The 20,824-nt window shown below is 46.1% G+C and overlaps 8 non-coding genes and 3 pseudogenes across 8 annotated transcripts; all 11 read right to left on the bottom strand.

The window, feature by feature from the left end:
- Positions 1 to 715: 715 nt before the first annotated feature.
- On the bottom strand, positions 716 to 897 carry LOC141192111 (U2 spliceosomal RNA). The gene has a single exon (XR_012265803.1). It is a non-coding gene; the product is annotated as a U2 spliceosomal RNA (small nuclear RNA).
- Positions 898 to 1,422: 525 nt separating this feature from the next.
- LOC141192184 (U2 spliceosomal RNA) lies at positions 1,423 to 1,575 on the bottom strand (annotated as a pseudogene).
- Positions 1,576 to 2,690: 1,115 nt separating this feature from the next.
- On the bottom strand, positions 2,691 to 2,872 carry LOC141192112 (U2 spliceosomal RNA). The gene has a single exon (XR_012265804.1). It is a non-coding gene; the product is annotated as a U2 spliceosomal RNA (small nuclear RNA).
- A 525-nt stretch (positions 2,873 to 3,397) lies between these two features.
- Positions 3,398 to 3,550, bottom strand: LOC141192185 (U2 spliceosomal RNA; annotated as a pseudogene).
- A 1,115-nt stretch (positions 3,551 to 4,665) lies between these two features.
- On the bottom strand, positions 4,666 to 4,847 carry LOC141192113 (U2 spliceosomal RNA). Its single transcript, XR_012265805.1, has one exon. It is a non-coding gene; the product is annotated as a U2 spliceosomal RNA (small nuclear RNA).
- A 525-nt stretch (positions 4,848 to 5,372) lies between these two features.
- On the bottom strand, positions 5,373 to 5,525 carry LOC141192186 (U2 spliceosomal RNA; annotated as a pseudogene).
- Positions 5,526 to 6,640: 1,115 nt separating this feature from the next.
- On the bottom strand, positions 6,641 to 6,831 carry LOC141191821 (U2 spliceosomal RNA). The gene has a single exon (XR_012265523.1). It is a non-coding gene; the product is annotated as a U2 spliceosomal RNA (small nuclear RNA).
- A 1,109-nt stretch (positions 6,832 to 7,940) lies between these two features.
- On the bottom strand, positions 7,941 to 8,131 carry LOC141192089 (U2 spliceosomal RNA). The gene has a single exon (XR_012265782.1). It is a non-coding gene; the product is annotated as a U2 spliceosomal RNA (small nuclear RNA).
- Positions 8,132 to 9,246: 1,115 nt separating this feature from the next.
- On the bottom strand, positions 9,247 to 9,437 carry LOC141191822 (U2 spliceosomal RNA). The gene has a single exon (XR_012265524.1). It is a non-coding gene; the product is annotated as a U2 spliceosomal RNA (small nuclear RNA).
- Positions 9,438 to 10,549: 1,112 nt separating this feature from the next.
- On the bottom strand, positions 10,550 to 10,732 carry LOC141192136 (U2 spliceosomal RNA). Its single transcript, XR_012265825.1, has one exon. It is a non-coding gene; the product is annotated as a U2 spliceosomal RNA (small nuclear RNA).
- Positions 10,733 to 16,933: 6,201 nt separating this feature from the next.
- Positions 16,934 to 17,124, bottom strand: LOC141191823 (U2 spliceosomal RNA). The gene has a single exon (XR_012265525.1). It is a non-coding gene; the product is annotated as a U2 spliceosomal RNA (small nuclear RNA).
- Between the last annotated feature and the right edge of the window lie 3,700 nt (positions 17,125 to 20,824).

Here is a 20,824-nt window from a genome sequence, read left to right on the forward strand (position 1 = left end):
AGCCTATTATGACACGCGCAGCCAGCGTTCCATTGCCACATTCCATCTACTGCAGGCAGGATACCTGGCTGGCTGAATGTCGCTGAGAAGCTCACAGAGACCGCCATAATGAACAGTTTAACAGAATGCCACAGACTAATCAACCAAACTTTTTGGGTTGGGTTCTCTTTTATAGTCTGCAGGCATTAAATGAAAGAAGTCAGTGTTCCAGCAGAGGGAGACAACGTTTCAGAAAAGGCATTGTAGCAAACCAAAAAAGAAATTTTAAGCGCAGCAGAGTAACCAGCGCACATACCTGTTAGCTCAGGTGAGTTTAAAAGGCTGCTGTTGATAACAAGGGCATTTGCTAAATAGATGGTGTGTGTGCAACAATATACTGAAAGGTCAATTATATTGTGCAGCTTATCTCACCACCTGTAGTTATTTAGGTGAAAGCTCCAAAATGCTTGCCTAATATGTCTGTTTATCCAAAAGGAAGTAAAAAGGGAGAGCTAGAAAGATAGCATTGCATCACATTACATGGCAATGCAATGCACAGTTGCTGAAGTTGAACCAAAATGAGCTTGTAATCTGGCTTCTGCAACTTTGAACATGAAAAATCCAATGAGGAGAAGAAAAGCAAAGCCAAAGAGTCCATCCCAAAATCCGACAAACAAGCAAAATGAACAAAAAACATTGAATTCAATTCTTTCTGATTTTAGAAACTGCATTAAAGAAGGGGTGCACCGGTCCTGGAGATACTGCAATACCAGGTCAATGCGTGGAGTGGACAGAGCAAGCTCTTTTTCCATCTCCCTGTTCTAAAAATCCATTTAATATATGGTCCCCAGATAGGGGACGTATCAGATATTAAACTGATAAGAACAGATTTTTTGATTGAAGCTGCATCCAAGGCACTGAAAAATGTGACCGAAGTCACACCAAAACAGCGCACGAGGCGAGGATTCATGTGGACCCTTCCCGGAGGAGAGGGTCCCCAATAAACCATCCCCATCCCTCCGAGCCAGAAGGCCACAGCGAGGGTCAGGGATCTCCGATGCTCTCCCTAGCCGAAGCCGGAGAAGAGCCGTTTTCGTGCTCCCAGCTTCCATCTAGGCTGCCACCCTAGTGGAGCTGGAGCCTGTGTTGGTTTCTCAGCCCAAAGCTGACCGGACCTCCGACCGGGTTTATAAAAATTCCCCTTCCTAGCCCGGAGGCCAGGAATAGGGGGGGGTTGCTCAGAAAGTATGATTGGCAAAGGTGCGGCGTGCTACGAAGCCAAGTCTTTCTGGGGTTCCCAGTCCCAGTAAGCTTGGACTCCCACCAGGGCGCCTACTCCTGGGGCACATTGCTCCAAAGCCCTCACACTTACCCAGCCTAGTGACTTCGATCCTGGAGGGCCATGTTTTCCATCAGATAACTCTATGAGCCACCTGGCGTACTAACAAGTGCACCAAACCAGTGTGTAATATGCATCAATTTACTAGGGCAGCCCAAGGACAAAACTGCCTTTTCAAAAGATACTACACTTGATCTTAGCCAAAAGGCCGAGAAGCGATACTACACTTGATCTTAGCCAAAAGGCCGAGAAGCGATAACCAGAATTGGTTTCAAACTACGGAGCCACCCAAGGATCCTGAAAAGTCCATTTGTGGAGATGAGCTCCTGGACTCCCGTTAAGAAGACATGTTGTCAACCTCTAGATCCCTTACATGCCTGCACTTTTCGGCTTGCTGCTGCTGCAATCCACGCGTTTTAGATCTGCATAACTCCACCTCTTTAAACACAGCACCTTCACCCCCTGCTGTTCCCACCCGCCTCAACACCGTTGGAAGGGAGGAGAACCAATTAAGGCGGGGGGTGGGGTGGAACGAGCAGCTGTCTACCCTTAGCAGGAGGGCTCCTGATTACATACCTCTCCTGCTGCTGCTGCTGCTGGCTGTCCAGCAGCAGACTGAAGGTGGCTGCTGCTGTGCACAGGTATATAAAGGCTCAGAGCCTATTATGACACGCGCAGCCAGCGTTCCATTGCCACATTCCATCTACTGCAGGCAGGATACCTGGCTGGCTGAATGTCGCTGAGAAGCTCACAGAGACCGCCATAAGCAACAGTTTAACAGAATGCCACAGACTAATCAACCAAACTTTTTGGGTTGGGTTCTCTTTTATAGTCTGCAGGCATTAAATGAAAGAAGTCAGTGTTCCAGCAGAGGGAGACAACGTTTCAGAAAAGGCATTGTAGCAAACCAAAAAAGAAATTTTAAGCGCAGCAGAGTAACCAGCGCACATACCTGTTAGCTCAGGTGAGTTTAAAAGGCTGCTGTTGATAACAAGGGCATTTGCTAAATAGATGGTGTGTGTGCAACAATATACTGAAAGGTCAATTATATTGTGCAGCTTATCTCACCACCTGTAGTTATTTAGGTGAAAGCTCCAAAATGCTTGCCTAATATGTCTGTTTATCCAAAAGGAAGTAAAAAGGGAGAGCTAGAAAGATAGCATTGCATCACATTACATGGCAATGCAATGCACAGTTGCTGAAGTTGAACCAAAATGAGCTTGTAATCTGGCTTCTGCAACTTTGAACATGAAAAATCCAATGAGGAGAAGAAAAGCAAAGCCAAAGAGTCCATCCCAAAATCCGACAAACAAGCAAAATGAACAAAAAACATTGAATTCAATTCTTTCTGATTTTAGAAACTGCATTAAAGAAGGGGTGCACCGGTCCTGGAGATACTGCAATACCAGGTCAATGCGTGGAGTGGACAGAGCAAGCTCTTTTTCCATCTCCCTGTTCTAAAAATCCATTTAATATATGGTCCCCAGATAGGGGACGTATCAGATATTAAACTGATAAGAACAGATTTTTTGATTGAAGCTGCATCCAAGGCACTGAAAAATGTGACCGAAGTCACACCAAAACAGCGCACGAGGCGAGGATTCATGTGGACCCTTCCCGGAGGAGAGGGTCCCCAATAAACCATCCCCATCCCTCCGAGCCAGAAGGCCACAGCGAGGGTCAGGGATCTCCGATGCTCTCCCTAGCCGAAGCCGGAGAAGAGCCGTTTTCGTGCTCCCAGCTTCCATCTAGGCTGCCACCCTAGTGGAGCTGGAGCCTGTGTTGGTTTCTCAGCCCAAAGCTGACCGGACCTCCGACCGGGTTTATAAAAATTCCCCTTCCTAGCCCGGAGGCCAGGAATAGGGGGGGGTTGCTCAGAAAGTATGATTGGCAAAGGTGCGGCGTGCTACGAAGCCAAGTCTTTCTGGGGTTCCCAGTCCCAGTAAGCTTGGACTCCCACCAGGGCGCCTACTCCTGGGGCACATTGCTCCAAAGCCCTCACACTTACCCAGCCTAGTGACTTCGATCCTGGAGGGCCATGTTTTCCATCAGATAACTCTATGAGCCACCTGGCGTACTAACAAGTGCACCAAACCAGTGTGTAATATGCATCAATTTACTAGGGCAGCCCAAGGACAAAACTGCCTTTTCAAAAGATACTACACTTGATCTTAGCCAAAAGGCCGAGAAGCGATACTACACTTGATCTTAGCCAAAAGGCCGAGAAGCGATAACCAGAATTGGTTTCAAACTACGGAGCCACCCAAGGATCCTGAAAAGTCCATTTGTGGAGATGAGCTCCTGGACTCCCGTTAAGAAGACATGTTGTCAACCTCTAGATCCCTTACATGCCTGCACTTTTCGGCTTGCTGCTGCTGCAATCCACGCGTTTTAGATCTGCATAACTCCACCTCTTTAAACACAGCACCTTCACCCCCTGCTGTTCCCACCCGCCTCAACACCGTTGGAAGGGAGGAGAACCAATTAAGGCGGGGGGTGGGGTGGAACGAGCAGCTGTCTACCCTTAGCAGGAGGGCTCCTGATTACATACCTCTCCTGCTGCTGCTGCTGCTGGCTGTCCAGCAGCAGACTGAAGGTGGCTGCTGCTGTGCACAGGTATATAAAGGCTCAGAGCCTATTATGACACGCGCAGCCAGCGTTCCATTGCCACATTCCATCTTCTGCAGGCAGGATACCTGGCTGGCTGAATGTCGCTGAGAAGCTCACAGAGACCGCCATAAGCAACAGTTTAACAGAATGCCACAGACTAATCAACCAAACTTTTTGGGTTGGGTTCTCTTTTATAGTCTGCAGGCATTAAATGAAAGAAGTCAGTGTTCCAGCAGAGGGAGACAACGTTTCAGAAAAGGCATTGTAGCAAACCAAAAAAGAAATTTTAAGCGCAGCAGAGTAACCAGCGCACATACCTGTTAGCTCAGGTGAGTTTAAAAGGCTGCTGTTGATAACAAGGGCATTTGCTAAATAGATGGTGTGTGTGCAACAATATACTGAAAGGTCAATTATATTGTGCAGCTTATCTCACCACCTGTAGTTATTTAGGTGAAAGCTCCAAAATGCTTGCCTAATATGTCTGTTTATCCAAAAGGAAGTAAAAAGGGAGAGCTAGAAAGATAGCATTGCATCACATTACATGGCAATGCAATGCACAGTTGCTGAAGTTGAACCAAAATGAGCTTGTAATCTGGCTTCTGCAACTTTGAACATGAAAAATCCAATGAGGAGAAGAAAAGCAAAGCCAAAGAGTCCATCCCAAAATCCGACAAACAAGCAAAATGAACAAAAAACATTGAATTCAATTCTTTCTGATTTTAGAAACTGCATTAAAGAAGGGGTGCACCGGTCCTGGAGATACTGCAATACCAGGTCAATGCGTGGAGTGGACAGAGCAAGCTCTTTTTCCATCTCCCTGTTCTAAAAATCCATTTAATATATGGTCCCCAGATAGGGGACGTATCAGATATTAAACTGATAAGAACAGATTTTTTGATTGAAGCTGCATCCAAGGCACTGAAAAATGTGACCGAAGTCACACCAAAACAGCGCACGAGGCGAGGATTCATGTGGACCCTTCCCGGAGGAGAGGGTCCCCAATAAACCATCCCCATCCCTCCGAGCCAGAAGGCCACAGCGAGGGTCAGGGATCTCCGATGCTCTCCCTAGCCGAAGCCGGAGAAGAGCCGTTTTCGTGCTCCCAGCTTCCATCTAGGCTGCCACCCTAGTGGAGCTGGAGCCTGTGTTGGTTTCTCAGCCCAAAGCTGACCGGACCTCCGACCGGGTTTATAAAAATTCCCCTTCCTAGCCCGGAGGCCAGGAATAGGGGGGGGTTGCTCAGAAAGTATGATTGGCAAAGGTGCGGCGTGCTACGAAGCCAAGTCTTTCTGGGGTTCCCAGTCCCAGTAAGCTTGGACTCCCACCAGGGCGCCTACTCCTGGGGCACATTGCTCCAAAGCCCTCACACTTACCCAGCCTAGTGACTTCGATCCTGGAGGGCCATGTTTTCCATCAGATAACTCTATGAGCCACCTGGCGTACTAACAAGTGCACCAAACCAGTGTGTAATATGCATCAATTTACTAGGGCAGCCCAAGGACAAAACTGCCTTTTCAAAAGATACTACACTTGATCTTAGCCAAAAGGCCGAGAAGCGATACTACACTTGATCTTAGCCAAAAGGCCGAGAAGCGATAACCAGAATTGGTTTCAAACTACGGAGCCACCCAAGGATCCTGAAAAGTCCATTTGTGGAGATGAGCTCCTGGACTCCCGTTAAGAAGACATGTTGTCAACCTCTAGATCCCTTACATGCCTGCACTTTTCGGCTTGCTGCTGCTGCAATCCACGCGTTTTAGATCTGCATAACTCCACCTCTTTAAACACAGCACCTTCACCCCCTGCTGTTCCCACCCGCCTCAACACCGTTGGAAGGGAGGAGAACCAATTAAGGCGGGGGGTGGGGTGGAACGAGCAGCTGTCTACCCTTAGCAGGAGGGCTCCTGATTACATACCTCTCCTGCTGCTGCTGCTGCTGGCTGTCCAGCAGCAGACTGAAGGTGGCTGCTGCTGTGCACAGGTATATAAAGGCTCAGAGCCTATTATGACACGCGCAGCCAGCGTTCCATTGCCACATTCCATCTACTGCAGGCAGGATACCTGGCTGGCTGAATGTCGCTGAGAAGCTCACAGAGACCGCCATAAGCAACAGTTTAACAGAATGCCACAGACTAATCAACCAAACTTTTTGGGTTGGGTTCTCTTTTATAGTCTGCAGGCATTAAATGAAAGAAGTCAGTGTTCCAGCAGAGGGAGACAACGTTTCAGAAAAGGCATTGTAGCAAACCAAAAAAGAAATTTTAAGCGCAGCAGAGTAACCAGCGCACATACCTGTTAGCTCAGGTGAGTTTAAAAGGCTGCTGTTGATAACAAGGGCATTTGCTAAATAGATGGTGTGTGTGCAACAATATACTGAAAGGTCAATTATATTGTGCAGCTTATCTCACCACCTGTAGTTATTTAGGTGAAAGCTCCAAAATGCTTGCCTAATATGTCTGTTTATCCAAAAGGAAGTAAAAAGGGAGAGCTAGAAAGATAGCATTGCATCACATTACATGGCAATGCAATGCACAGTTGCTGAAGTTGAACCAAAATGAGCTTGTAATCTGGCTTCTGCAACTTTGAACATGAAAAATCCAATGAGGAGAAGAAAAGCAAAGCCAAAGAGTCCATCCCAAAATCCGACAAACAAGCAAAATGAACAAAAAACATTGAATTCAATTCTTTCTGATTTTAGAAACTGCATTAAAGAAGGGGTGCACCGGTCCTGGAGATACTGCAATACCAGGTCAATGCGTGGAGTGGACAGAGCAAGCTCTTTTTCCATCTCCCTGTTCTAAAAATCCATTTAATATATGGTCCCCAGATAGGGGACGTATCAGATATTAAACTGATAAGAACAGATACTACACTTGATCTTAGCCAAAAGGCCGAGAAGCGATAACCAGAATTGGTTTCAAACTACGGAGCCACCCAAGGATCCTGAAAAGTCCATTTGTGGAGATGAGCTCCTGGACTCCCGTTAAGAAGACATGTTGTCAACCTCTAGATCCCTTACATGCCTGCACTTTTCGGCTTGCTGCTGCTGCAATCCACGCGTTTTAGATCTGCATAACTCCACCTCTTTAAACACAGCACCTTCACCCCCTGCTGTTCCCACCCGCCTCAACACCGTTGGAAGGGAGGAGAACCAATTAAGGAGGGGGGTGGGGTGGAACGAGCAGCTGTCTACCCTTAGCAGGAGGGCTCCTGATTACATACCTCTCCTGCTGCTGCTGGCTGTCCAGCAGCAGACTGAAGGTGGCTGCTGCTGTGCACAGGTATATAAAGGCTCAGAGCCTATTATGACACGCGCAGCCAGCGTTCCATTGCCACATTCCATCTACTGCAGGCAGGATACCTGGCTGGCTGAATGTCGCTGAGAAGCTCACAGAGACCGCCATAAGCAACAGTTTAACAGAATGCCACAGACTAATCAACCAAACTTTTTGGGTTGGGTTCTCTTTTATAGTCTGCAGGCATTAAATGAAAGAAGTCAGTGTTCCAGCAGAGGGAGACAACGTTTCAGAAAAGGCATTGTAGCAAACCAAAAAAGAAATTTTAAGCGCAGCAGAGTAACCAGCGCACATACCTGTTAGCTCAGGTGAGTTTAAAAGGCTGCTGTTGATAACAAGGGCATTTGCTAAATAGATGGTGTGTGTGCAACAATATACTGAAAGGTCAATTATATTGTGCAGCTTATCTCACCACCTGTAGTTATTTAGGTGAAAGCTCCAAAATGCTTGCCTAATATGTCTGTTTATCCAAAAGGAAGTAAAAAGGGAGAGCTAGAAAGATAGCATTGCATCACATTACATGGCAATGCAATGCACAGTTGCTGAAGTTGAACCAAAATGAGCTTGTAATATGGCTTCTGCAACTTTGAACATGAAAAATCCAATGAGGAGAAGAAAAGCAAAGCCAAAGAGTACATCCCAAAATCCGACAAACAAGCAAAATGAACAAAAAACATTGAATTCAATTCTTTCTGATTTTAGAAACTGCATTAAAGAAGGGGTGCACCGGTCCTGGAGATACTGCAATACCAGGTCAATGCGTGGAGTGGACAGAGCAAGCTCTTTTTCCATCTCCCTGTTCTAAAAATCCATTTAATATATGGTCCCCAGATAGGGGACGTATCAGATATTAAACTGATAAGAACAGATACTACACTTGATCTTAGCCAAAAGGCCGGGAAGCGATAACCAGAATTGGTTTCAAACTACGGAGCCACCCAAGGATCCTGAAAAGTCCATTTGTGGAGATGAGCTCCTGGACTCCCGTTAAGAAGACATGTTGTCAACCTCTAGATCCCTTACATGCCTGCACTTTTCGGCTTGCTGCTGCTGCAATCCACGCGTTTTAGATCTGCATAACTCCACCTCTTTAAACACAGCACCTTCACCCCCTGCTGTTCCCACCCGCCTCAACACCGTTGGAAGGGAGGAGAACCAATTAAGGCGGGGGGTGGGGTGGAACGAGCAGCTGTCTACCCTTAGCAGGAGGGCTCCTGATTACATACCTCTCCTGCTGCTGCTGCTGCTGGCTGTCCAGCAGCAGACTGAAGGTGGCTGCTGCTGTGCACAGGTATATAAAGGCTCAGAGCCTATTATGACACGCGCAGCCAGCGTTCCATTGCCACATTCCATCTACTGCAGGCAGGATACCTGGCTGGCTGAATGTCGCTGAGAAGCTCACAGAGACCGCCATAAGCAACAGTTTAACAGAATGCCACAGACTAATCAACCAAACTTTTTGGGTTGGGTTCTCTTTTATAGTCTGCAGGCATTAAATGAAAGAAGTCAGTGTTCCAGCAGAGGGAGACAACGTTTCAGAAAAGGCATTGTAGCAAACCAAAAAAGAAATTTTAAGCGCAGCAGAGTAACCAGCGCACATACCTGTTAGCTCAGGTGAGTTTAAAAGGCTGCTGTTGATAACAAGGGCATTTGCTAAATAGATGGTGTGTGTGCAACAATATACTGAAAGGTCAATTATATTGTGCAGCTTATCTCACCACCTGTAGTTATTTAGGTGAAAGCTCCAAAATGCTTGCCTAATATGTCTGTTTATCCAAAAGGAAGTAAAAAGGGAGAGCTAGAAAGATAGCATTGCATCACATTACATGGCAATGCAATGCACAGTTGCTGAAGTTGAACCAAAATGAGCTTGTAATCTGGCTTCTGCAACTTTGAACATGAAAAATCCAATGAGGAGAAGAAAAGCAAAGCCAAAGAGTCCATCCCAAAATCCGACAAACAAGCAAAATGAACAAAAAACATTGAATTCAATTCTTTCTGATTTTAGAAACTGCATTAAAGAAGGGGTGCACCGGTCCTGGAGATACTGCAATACCAGGTCAATGCGTGGAGTGGACAGAGCAAGCTCTTTTTCCATCTCCCTGTTCTAAAAATCCATTTAATATATGGTCCCCAGATAGGGGACGTATCAGATATTAAACTGATAAGAACAGATACTACACTTGATCTTAGCCAAAAGGCCGAGAAGCGATAACCAGAATTGGTTTCAAACTACGGAGCCACCCAAGGATCCTGAAAAGTCCATTTGTGGAGATGAGCTCCTGGACTCCCGTTAAGAAGACATGTTGTCAACCTCTAGATCCCTTACATGCCTGCACTTTTCGGCTTGCTGCTGCTGCAATCCACGCGTTTTAGATCTGCATAACTCCACCTCTTTAAACACAGCACCTTCACCCCCTGCTGTTCCCACCCGCCTCAACACCGTTGGAAGGGAGGAGAACCAATTAAGGCGGGGGGTGGGGTGGAACGAGCAGCTGTCTACCCTTAGCAGGAGGGCTCCTGATTACATACCTCTCCTGCTGCTGCTGCTGGCTGTCCAGCAGCAGACTGAAGGTGGCTGCTGCTGTGCACAGGTATATAAAGGCTCAGAGCCTATTATGACACGCGCAGCCAGCGTTCCATTGCCACATTCCATCTACTGCAGGCAGGATACCTGGCTGGCTGAATGTCGCTGAGAAGCTCACAGAGACCGCCATAAGCAACAGTTTAACAGAATGCCACAGACTAATCAACCAAACTTTTTGGGTTGGGTTCTCTTTTATAGTCTGCAGGCATTAAATGAAAGAAGTCAGTGTTCCAGCAGAGGGAGACAACGTTTCAGAAAAGGCATTGTAGCAAACCAAAAAAGAAATTTTAAGCGCAGCAGAGTAACCAGCGCACATACCTGTTAGCTCAGGTGAGTTTAAAAGGCTGCTGTTGATAACAAGGGCATTTGCTAAATAGATGGTGTGTGTGCAACAATATACTGAAAGGTCAATTATATTGTGCAGCTTATCTCACCACCTGTAGTTATTTAGGTGAAAGCTCCAAAATGCTTGCCTAATATGTCTGTTTATCCAAAAGGAAGTAAAAAGGGAGAGCTAGAAAGATAGCATTGCATCACATTACATGGCAATGCAATGCACAGTTGCTGAAGTTGAACCAAAATGAGCTTGTAATCTGGCTTCTGCAACTTTGAACATGAAAAATCCAATGAGGAGAAGAAAAGCAAAGCCAAAGAGTCCATCCCAAAATCCGACAAACAAGCAAAATGAACAAAAAACATTGAATTCAATTCTTTCTGATTTTAGAAACTGCATTAAAGAAGGGGTGCACCGGTCCTGGAGATACTGCAATACCAGGTCAATGCGTGGAGTGGACAGAGCAAGCTCTTTTTCCATCTCCCTGTTCTAAAAATCCATTTAATATATGGTCCCCAGATAGGGGACGTATCAGATATTAAACTGATAAGAACAGATAAGGTTTCAACATAAATTTATTCAGATATAAAAAAGTACAAAAACACATTATTCTTATTTACAGCGTTAATAGAGCTCTTTCCACAGACATTATTAGTACAAAATAGTATTCCACATGTAAAAACACCATCTTCTATTCGCTTCGTGTTTACCCACATCTTTGACATCTTTCAAATAATAAATATACATTTCGCTAAAAACCATTCTAATACAATCATTGATGGAAATACAGTCACGTTTGAACAACAAAATATTCCTCACTTTCCACATAGCACTTTTTGCACAATTTATTATACACCAGCATATTTTGGTTTGATGTAAAGTTGGGCAATTAAAAAGTCCGTATAAAACATATTCGTGACAAAAGTCTTTCAGACCACAAACCCATTTCAAAAGCACCCCCAGTCTCCGCCAAAGTTCTTGCGCATAAAAACAGTTCCAAAACAGATGTAAAACCGTCTCATCACTTCCACACGAGTCTCTAGGACATTTTGCCCGCGCCGCCAGGCCTCTCCTGTGCTGAAAGTCTCTAGTTGGGAGGCACTGGTGGACGGACATCCAGGCAAGGTCTTTATGAATATTTGCGAGAAACTTTCCAAACACATTCCTCCAGACTCGCTTGGATCTGCTCCAGGAAAAGTTGATTACTTCAGATACTCTTTCTTCCCTTCTCAGATGAGTTATCAATTTCCTTCGGTCTTGAAGAATATCAGTATCCAAGTCTCTTAATTTATAATTTCTACATACTTTCTCTAAGATGATAAGATGCTTTGGGGGACATAATAAAACAGGCGAAGATAAGGATGGCCGTAGCCATCTCTTAAAAACATAACCACAAGTATATTTTAAAAACAGACTAAAAACACTGTTAGAATTAAGAAGCTTAAAACAGAAACAGAAGAAATTTATATACAAAAACATGCTCAAATCCGGGACATCCTTTCCACCATTTTGATGCCTTTTATACATTTCTGTGCGTTTTACTTTTTCCATCTTCGAGCCCCAAATAAATATAAACATGCAGCGAGTCAGCTTTTTGAGCATTAAGTCGGAGGGAGGGTACACAATTGCAACATATAACATCATTGGCAATAATACAGACTTAATAATTAGAACTTTCCCTTCGATTGACAAACTACGCAAATTCCAAAAGGATAGTTTCTTCACCATTTTCTCCTGGACCTCCCCCCAACTCACAACCCCGTCATTTTCTTTATTAAAAGTAATGCCCAAAATTTTAACTTTATCACACTTCATTTTGACTGCTGGTAGGTCCACTGTATCCCAGGAACCAATTGTCAAACACTCAGTTTTATTAAAATTCAACTTAAAACCTGAAGCCTGACTAAAAAAACTGGTACACCTCACCACCCTCCGGAGGGAAGCAGGATCCGTGCAGATGGCAGTAACATCGTCCATATACCCGAAGACTTTAATTTGGGCCCCCCCTCCACCCGGAACAGGGACCCCACGGATCACTTTATCTTTCCTAATTTGGCATAATAAAGGCTCCATAGCACAAATAAACAGGATCGGGGACAAAGGGCAGCCCTGCTTCACTCCGGATTCCAGCGGTATTTCACCTGTTAAGAAGCCATTAACAGAGATTTGACAATATGAATCTTTATACAAAATCTTAATTAGAGACATGATAAAATCCGGGATCGCCATCTTCTTTAAAACACTAAAAAGATACTTGTGCGATACCCTGTCGAACGCCTTCTCAAAGTCCAGCGCCAACAGGGCTAAATTCTGACCACGATCCCTAGTATACCATATTGCATCTCTTATGACATTTAACACCTCCGCAATACTCCTTCCCGGTACACCACAAACTTGTTCTGGTTGTATCAACTTATCAATTATCATTTTAAGCCAGCATGCAATAAATTTGGCTAATACTTTATAATCCATGTTGAGGAGGGTGATAGGCCTCCAATTTGCAAGGTCCTCACGAGCCCCTTTCTTTTTAAAGATCAAGGACACTATTCCCCTCCTCCATCCCTTGGGCAACCGTTTACACTTAAAAACCTCCTTAAAAAGTGCTAAAAGATCATCCTTTAAAATATCCCAGAAAGTCAGATAAAATTCGACGGGGAGACCGTCTGCTCCCGGAGCTTTGCCCTTTGAAAAACTTTTAAAAATGTTAAAAAGTTCCTCTAAGCTAAAATCCCGTATTAAAAACTCCTGATCTGACTGATTCAACTTAAAATCTAGGACATTAAGAGCATCTTGTAAAAAGGAATCATCCACACTTTTCTCACTAAAAAGGAGTCGGTAAAAATCAAAAGCCACGTTCTTCATGCCCTGTATAGTGGATTCTTCACCTAAACAAGTAATCGCATCTTTCCTCTCCATTGCTTTTTTAAAAAAGAAGCGTGTACATTTTTCATCTTCTTCTAACTGCTTTACCTTTGAATTAAAAATAACCTCTCTCCCCTTCTGCTCCAAAAGTGTATGTATTTCTGCTTTTAGGCTGACAATGTCTTCCTCCACCTCCAACCCAATCTCTTTAAATTTATAAAGTGTCTGCAGCCTAGTATTTAGATTTGAGAAAAATTGTTTTTTCTGTCTTGATTTCTTCCTCCCTGCCGTGATAAAAAAAAGCCTAATTTTATTTTTAATCTTTTCCCACCAAGACAACATTTTTATATAAGGAGGCCTATGTTGTCTCCATTCCTGGTAGGCTGTACAAAAATCCGACCTTATCTGAGGATCCTCCAGCAGATGTGTCCCCAAACGCCACAGTCCTTTGTTTATTCTCTGCTCTCCTTGGTATTCTAACTGTAATTTTAACATTTTGTGATCGGAAAATAAATTAGACATTAGATCAAACATCACCGGCTTAAAATCCACAGATAAAAACATAAAATCGATCCTAGAGGCCACTCCCCGACCGGACCATGTAAATCCAGGGTCCGTCGGTGAAAGAGACCTCCAGGCATCGCATAGCTTAAAATCAGTTTGAAAATTTTTTAGCAGAAAACATGACTTATCCAACTTACGGAGAGGGTCCCCTCCTACTCGTTGTTCGCCGACACTAAGGCAGTTGAAATCCCCACCTATCAGGAGGGGAGAAGACCCAACACAAAATACAGGCAAAATTTCAAACAATTGGATGCGCTCTTGCTTGTCGGGAGGAGCATACACATTAATTATGCGAAAACTAAAATTATTAATATGCAAATGTACTAACATTGCCCTGCCTGGTGTAATCTCTGTAACAGAGGAAAACACGATGTTATTACCACGACAGAGCAAACCCACTCCAGCAGACCTATTCACATTTGAGCCGGACCACACTGACGGTCCCGACTTCCAATCCTTTTTAAGCTCGTCATAATTAATTGAGTGTTGTAGTCCACATTCCTGCAATAAACACACATCAAAGTCTAAAGTCTCTAAATATTGAAAAAGAGCAGCCCTGCGAACAGGGCTCTTTAAAGATCTCACATTCAGTGAGAGGCATTTTATGGACGGCATTAAAGTCAAGGTGGGAGGGAGTCATCCAGAATCATCTTGACCTGTTCAGGACTATGATCCAACAGTGCCTCCAAGATCCCTGACTCCGGGGAAAAGGAAATGTTCATTGGATCCGAGGCAGTGACCGGGTATCCAGCTCCTGCTCCCTGCAGCCACAAATCACCGACACCCAAGGAAACATCCGGTGAATCCGGACAGACATCCGCACGCATCTTTTTCCCGCTGGGTTCAGGTAGGTCACTAGTGCAATCTTCTCCCACTACTGCCTCATGGTCTCTCTTCTCGAGGTCGTCACCTAGGGAAAAACACACTGCGTCCTGCTGGCTCGACACTTGAATAGCATCTGGGGCCTTCGCAGCAGGGCCCACCAGTGCCAACATACTGGGGGCACCCTGCTCCAGCACACCAGAAACACACACATCTTCAGGGGCCATCGACACAGAGACACCCTCCCGAACAGAAGAGCATCCCTGCTCCGGTCCCTGGACGGACCGCCCATAGTCCCCTTTTTGCGGGGGCTTCTTCTTTGCCACCTCCACTACAGAGGGGCCAGTAGAGCTTAGCTCAGTCCTGTCAAGGGGATCCTCCCCGACAGACACTGAGGGGCGAGCTAGAGATTGTCTTCGCCAGGGACCCCCAGTTGCCTCTGCATATGTCCGTACCTTGGTTCTCTGGGGGCAACTCCGGAATACATGTCCATCCTCCCCGCACAGATTACACTGTTTCTTGTGAGGACAGTCTTTCGTCAAGTGTCCATACTGGCTGCAATTATTACAACGGGCAGCCCTCCTCTCCTGGCAAGCGTCTTGGGTATGCCCCATTGTGCCACAATTCCTACAATACAAGGGCATACCTTGATAGAAGAGGTATCCTCGGCTCTTCCCGATTGTGAAGGTGGAGGGAGGGTGCTGTGTTCCTCCGACTCCCGTTGGATCCTTCTTTAATCGTGCCAGGAACCTCCGCTTCCCACACCAAAAATTAACTGCATTTTTAATTTTTCCTAAAAAGGACACGTCATCGCAATAGCGACGCAAGAAAGTCAAAATATCCAGCACTTCCACAAAAGGGTTAGGGAAGTGAACCACAATCTGGACTTCTTCATAAACAAATAATAAGGAAAAAATCAAACCTTCCATTTCGTCCATGTGGCTATTTTCGTTCACTTTCTGGACCAGTTGTTGGCAGCACCCTTGACTCCTAAAAGTGATGGTGTAGGTACCTTTCGATTCGTTGTCCTGGAAGCAGAAGATGTCCTCTCTACTAAATCCCAGAAGTCCAAGAAGGATGATGTTGCAAACATACTGGATGTTTTTCTCACAGCGAAACTTCTCCAAAACGTCAATTCGCACTGTATTTCTCATCCGGGGTTCACCCGATGCATATGACAGCACAGCCGGCATCTCTTCCAAAAAAAGTACGCCAACTACGGAAAGAAAAAAAAGGCATATGCCTTTTTAGGGGATCACTTCCCGTTGCTCCCGGACTAAGCCTCTCTCCCTATAACAGCAGGGGGGTGAAGTCCCTCCGAAGAGGAACGATCCCCCCAGGCCGAGAGAGAGGGTACCGGAAGCACCCAGATAGACAACAACCAAACAGACAAGCTGTAAGATCGAAGCCAAAAGGCCGAGAAGCGATAACCAGAATTGGTTTCAAACTACGGAGCCACCCAAGGATCCTGAAAAGTCCATTTGTGGAGCTGAGCTCCTGGACTCCCGTTAAGAAGACATGTTGTCAACCTCTAGATCCCTTACATGCCTGCACTTTTCGGCTTGCTGCTGCTGCAATCCACGCGTTTTAGATCTGCATAACTCCACCTCTTTAAACACAGCACCTTCACCCCCTGCTGTTCCCACCCGCCTCAACACCGTTGGAAGGGAGGAGAACCAATTAAGGCGGGGGGTGGGGTGGAACGAGCAGCTGTCTACCCTTAGCAGGAGGGCTCCTGATTACATACCTCTCCTGCTGCTGCTGCTGGCTGTCCAGCAGCAGACTGAAGGTGGCTGCTGCTGTGCACAGGTATATAAAGGCTCAGAGCCTATTATGACACGCGCAGCCAGCGTTCCATTGCCACATTCCATCTACTGCAGGCAGGATACCTGGCTGGCTGAATGTCGCTGAGAAGCTTACAGAGACCGCCATAAGCAACAGTTTAACAGAATGCCACAGACTAATCAACCAAACTTTTTGGGTTGGGTTCTCTTTTATAGTCTGCAGGCATTAAATGAAAGAAGTCAGTGTTCCAGCAGAGGGAGACAACGTTTCAGAAAAGGCATTGTAGCAAACCAAAAAAGAAATTTTAAGCGCAGCAGAGTAACCAGCGCACATACCTGTTAGCTCAGGTGAGTTTAAAAGGCTGCTGTTGATAACAAGGGCATTTGCTAAATAGATGGTGTGTGTGCAACAATATACTGAAAGGTCAATTATATTGTGCAGCTTATCTCACCACCTGTAGTTATTTAGGTGAAAGCTCCAAAATGCTTGCCTAATATGTATGTTTATCCAAAAGGAAGTAAAAAGGGAGAGCTAGAAAGATAGCATTGCATCACATTACAAGGCAATGCAATGCACAGTTGCTGAAGTTGAACCAAAATGAGCTTGTAATCTGGCTTCTGCAACTTTGAACATGAAAAATCCAATGAGGAGAAGAAAAGCAAAGCCAAAGAGTCCATCCCAAAATCCGACAAACAAGCAAAATGAACAAAAAACATTGAATTCAATTCTTTCTGATTTTAGAAACTGCATTAAAGAAGGGGTGCACCGGTCCTGGAGATACTGCAATACCAGGTCAATGCGTGGAGTGGACAGAGCAAGCTCTTTTTCCATCTCCCTGTTCTAAAAATCCATTTAATATATGGTCCCCAGATAGGGGACGTATCAGATATTAAACTGATAAGAACAGATACTACACTTGATCTTAGCCAAAAGGCCGAGAAGCGATAACCAGAATTGGTTTCAAACTACGGAGCCACCCAAGGATCCTGAAAAGTCCATTTGTGGAGATGAGCTCCTGGACTCCCGTTAAGAAGACATGTTGTCAACCTCTAGATCCCTTACATGCCTGCACTTTTCGGCTTGCTGCTGCTGCAATCCACGCGTTTTAGATCTGCATAACTCCACCTCTTTAAACACAGCACCTTCACCCCCTGCTGTTCCCACCCGCCTCAACACCGTTGGAAGGGAGGAGAACCAATTAAGGCGGGGGGTGGGGTGGAACGAGCAGCTGTCTACCCTTAGCAGGAGGGCTCCTGATTACATACCTCTCCTGCTGCTGCTGCTGCTGGCTGTCCAGCAGCAGACTGAAGGTGGCTGCTGCTGTGCACAGGTATATAAAGGCTCAGAGCCTATTATGACACGCGCAGCCAGCGTTCCATTGCCACATTCCATCTACTGCAGGCAGGATACCTGGCTGGCTGAATGTCGCTGAGAAGCTCACAGAGACCGCCATAAGCAACAGTTTAACAGAATGCCACAGACTAATCAACCAAACTTTTTGGGTTGGGTTCTCTTTTATAGTCTGCAGGCATTAAATGAAAGAAGTCAGTGTTCCAGCAGAGGGAGACAACGTTTCAGAAAAGGCATTGTAGCAAACCAAAAAAGAAATTTTAAGCGCAGCAGAGTAACCAGCGCACATACCTGTTAGCTCAGGTGAGTTTAAAAGGCTGCTGTTGATAACAAGGGCATTTGCTAAATAGATGGTGTGTGTGCAACAATATACTGAAAGGTCAATTATATTGTGCAGCTTATCTCACCACCTGTAGTTATTTAGGTCAAAGCTCCAAAATGCTTGCCTAATATGTCTGTTTATCCAAAAGGAAGTAAAAAGGGAGAGCTAGAAAGATAGCATTGCATCACATTACATGGCAATGCAATGCACAGTTGCTGAAGTTGAACCAAAATGAGCTTGTAATCTGGCTTCTGCAACTTTGAACATGAAAAATCCAATGAGGAGAAGAAAAGCAAAGCCAAAGAGTCCATCCCAAAATCCGACAAACAAGCAAAATGAACAAAAAACATTGAATTCAATTCTTTCTGATTTTAGAAACTGCATTAAAGAAGGGCCTGTGGAACCTCTCTGTAAGCAAATAGCAGGTGTGGGAGGTAACACTCCCAGTCGCGACCCTGGGTTTCAACCAGCATTTTTAACATCTGTTTGAGGGTACCGTTGAATCGCTCACACAAACCATTGGTCTGTGGGTGATACGCGCTCGATACCAAATGCTGCTCCTGCATTTTCTTACATAGGGCCTCCATTAAGTGTGACATGAACTGGGTCCCCTGGTTGGTAAGCATCTCCCTGGGAAATCCTACTCGCGAAAAGATGGCCAAGAGGGCATCCGCCACCTTATCCACCCTAATTGAGGACAGGGCTACTGCCTCCGGATACCGGGTAGCATAGTCTACCACGGTAAGGATGAAACATTTTCCAGAGCTGCTGGGTATGGCCAGTGGTCCCACAATGTCCACAGCAATCCTCTGGAAAGGCTCCTCTATCACTGGCAAGGAGATCAGGGGGGCTTTGGGGGCCGGCCCTGACTTTCCCACTCTTTGACATGTGGTACAGGAGCGACAGTAGTTCACCACATCTGTCCTCATTTTGGGCCAATAAAAGTGATGAGACAGCCGGGCCTTGGTTTTGCTGACCCCCAAGTGTCCAGCGAGTAGAATTTCATGGGCGATCCGCAACAACTCATCCCTGAATTGGTAGGGGACGACCAGGTGTCTTTCCCTCAGCCACTCCTGTTGGGGTGTACAGGGAACTGTCTACCGGTACAACCTCCCTTGGTCCCAGAATACCCTCTCCTTATCCGACTCGGAGGTGGGTTCCTCAGCGAGGCTCCTTAACGTCTCCAGGCTAGCATCTGAGTGCAGAGCTGCCTGAAACTCCTGGCTGGAGGAAACCAGAAATGAGGTTAAGGCCACATCCTCACTGGGACCCTCTGGGACCGGCCCTGGGTCCATACATGATCCTGTTATTCCTCTGCTCGAGAAGGGTCCAGAAGGCAGGGCGTTACTTGCATTCTGGGCACTCTGACTGCAGGTAACAGCGGCTATATAGGCCGTCTCCCCGGGGAATAACACCGTCTCATTAGCCTGCGAGGCCATGAGAACTACTTCTCCATCATCCTCCATTACCTCAGGCACAGTGCTACGTATGGGGCAGCGACTATCAGCCAGGTCACCTTCTGTTGTGACTAGTGTTGAGCCACCCCCGTAGTGTTCGAGTTCGGTTCGGTTCGTCGAACACCCGTGTGTTCGCCGAACTGTTCGTCGAACTGTTCGTCGAACACCTTCGAACACCGTTAAAACCAATGGCAGGCAAACAAAAACACATAGAAACACATAGAAAACACCTTCAAAGGTGTCCAAAAGCTGACAAACTGCTCAGAAGACACAACTAACACATGGAAAAGTGACAAGTACATATAGTCATGCGAAAAGAAAAGAGGTGGAGGAGTAAAAGGAGGGGGAGACACAGATATAGGCATGTCATGCCCTTCTAAAATCCAAAAAGTGAGAAGCCGAGACGGCCAGTCCGCTCCTGCCCGTGACACCTCCGTGTCGCCGGGTTTGTGCCAGAGCCGCGGTGAACCCTGACGGCCAGCCCCCCTCTCCCAATACTGGTGCCTGTCCGCTGGTGGGTCGAGAGAGCCCCCCTGTGGTGGAGGCAGCTCTAAGCTTTTTAATTTAAATTGTCCCTCTAATTTGAATGAATACACTTTAAATCCATTTACAAGGATCTATTGGAGGGCAAGTCTCATGCCAGCAGCCGCGTAATTCCAGCTCCAGTAGCGTCCACTAAAGCTGCTGCAGTTAAAAAGCTTTTATAAGGATCGAGCTCGGCTGTCCACCGCAAGGCATCCTAGTGCCAGTCCCAGCCCCTATGCCTTGGGGTGCCTCCTGATGCTCTTCACTGAGTATCCCGTGGTCCCAAAGCATTTCCTTTGAAAAAATTAAGTGTCCAAACTACAGGTGGTGTAGCTTGCTTAACAGCCGGGATAATCCGCTGACTAGCAGACACTGCTACTAGGCACAAAGTATTTCCTGGGCTAGATGCAGTTAAAAATTTGTAAGTAGATACTCTCGTTGGATGCTGAGAAAGCATTCCATAGAGTCTCCTGGCACGCCATATATGATTCTCTTAAAAAGCTTGGGGTAGGGGTCTAGGGGACCCTTTTATAGCCAAAATCACGGCCCTGTATCACAATACGTCACCTAGGCTGAAGATAAATGGAACTGTAGCACCGAGGGCTCGGTTGCTACAGACGTATTGCACCTCACCCAGAGGTGTGATATCTCACTCTCAGATAAGGATGGAGTGTGGATCAGGACCCGACACCTGCATGCATTACACCACATTGCCGTGGGGCAGGGCGACCAATATGCCCCTGAGATGGGCACGACAGTCCCTGTCCCTGGCTGGAGTGGGGGAGGGAACACTGAGGAAGGGGAACCCTGCAGTGCAGGAGCAGGGAGGAAGCAGTTCCTGGGTGCATTGAGAAGGGAGTATAAAAGGTGGGCACCATCTTAGTTCAGTGCAGAGAAGTCTGAGCAGAAGTGGCAGGGAGCAGGGGCTCTGCATGAGCTCTGCTCCGGAGGCGGGCCTAGTAACAGAGGCCCAGGCCTGAAAGAGGGAGAAG

The sequence above is a fragment of the Phyllobates terribilis genome, unplaced genomic scaffold (assembly GCF_046119375.1).
Source record: "Phyllobates terribilis strain yellow unplaced genomic scaffold, ASM4611937v1 Scaffold_52__1_contigs__length_9100884, whole genome shotgun sequence".
NCBI lineage: Eukaryota > Metazoa > Chordata > Amphibia > Anura > Dendrobatidae > Phyllobates > Phyllobates terribilis.